The sequence below is a fragment of the Octopus bimaculoides genome, chromosome 10, assembly GCF_001194135.2.
Source record: "Octopus bimaculoides isolate UCB-OBI-ISO-001 chromosome 10, ASM119413v2, whole genome shotgun sequence".
Classification (NCBI taxonomy): Eukaryota; Metazoa; Mollusca; class Cephalopoda; order Octopoda; family Octopodidae; genus Octopus; species Octopus bimaculoides.
In genome coordinates, this window is record NC_068990.1 from 47,803,789 (window position 1) to 47,804,760 (window position 972).

A 972-nucleotide genomic window follows, 5' to 3' on the forward strand; every position below is an offset into this window, starting at 1 on the left:
GTGTGTGTATATGTTTGTGTGTCTGTGTTTGTCCACCCCAACATCGCTTGCCAACCGATGCTGGTGTGTTTACATCCCTGTAACCTAGCGGTTTGACAAAAGAGACCGATGGAATAAGTACTAGGCTTCCAAAGAATAAGTCCTGGGGTCGATTTGCTCGACTAAAAGGTGGTGCTCCAGGATGGCCACAGTCAAATGACTGAAACAAGTAAAAGAGTATAAGTTTAAAGGAATATATTATCTAGGCAGATACTGTAGTAGCTTTCAATTGTGTTCCAGGTTACAGCTAACCATATCGATTAGTATTTAACATCTATGACTACTAGGAGTTGCCAATAACACTGTAAATTCCTCCAATGGATGTTCATTTTGCTGGATGGTAATATTATCTGGAGTGTATATTAGCAATAATTATAATGATAGAGAATATGGAGACTGGGACATTCTCAAAATTTATTTCCTTTTATTTTACAATGTCATACAGTATATTTTTATGGTTATGATGACTTACATATGTTTCCACTGTACAGAGTATGTACAGCCGGGCTTAATTTTCTGTGCAGCTTTGTTCAGGGTCTTTCAATCAACTTGGCTTGAAGTAAACTGAATTCAGTAAGTTTGTAAACTAGTTGACAAACAGAACAGATTTCAGATTGAAAACAACCTCCCCTCACTTCCTCCTGAATCCTAATCAATAAAGAACTGAATTCAGTTCACTTCAAGTCAAGCTGATTGAAAGACCCTAAATGAAGCTGTACAGAAAATTATGCCCAGTTGCATAAGCAGCTGCACATTCTGTGTGCAGGGGAAACATGTGTAGGTCATCATAACCATGAAAATATGCTGTATGACATTGTAAAGTAAAAGGAAATGAATTTTGAGGATGTACCAGTCTCCATGTTCTCTATCGTTATAACTACTGCTTAAATACCTTCTTTATCTATTTATCTATCAATAATATATATATATATA

At 36.2% G+C, this 972-nt stretch overlaps 1 protein-coding gene across 1 annotated transcript in view; it reads right to left on the reverse strand.

Moving 5' to 3' along the window:
* The window catches only part of LOC106880427 (organic cation transporter protein), a 63,605-nt gene that overhangs the window by 44,949 nt on the left and 17,684 nt on the right, over positions 1-972 (reverse strand). The gene's annotated exons all lie outside the window — the stretch shown is intronic.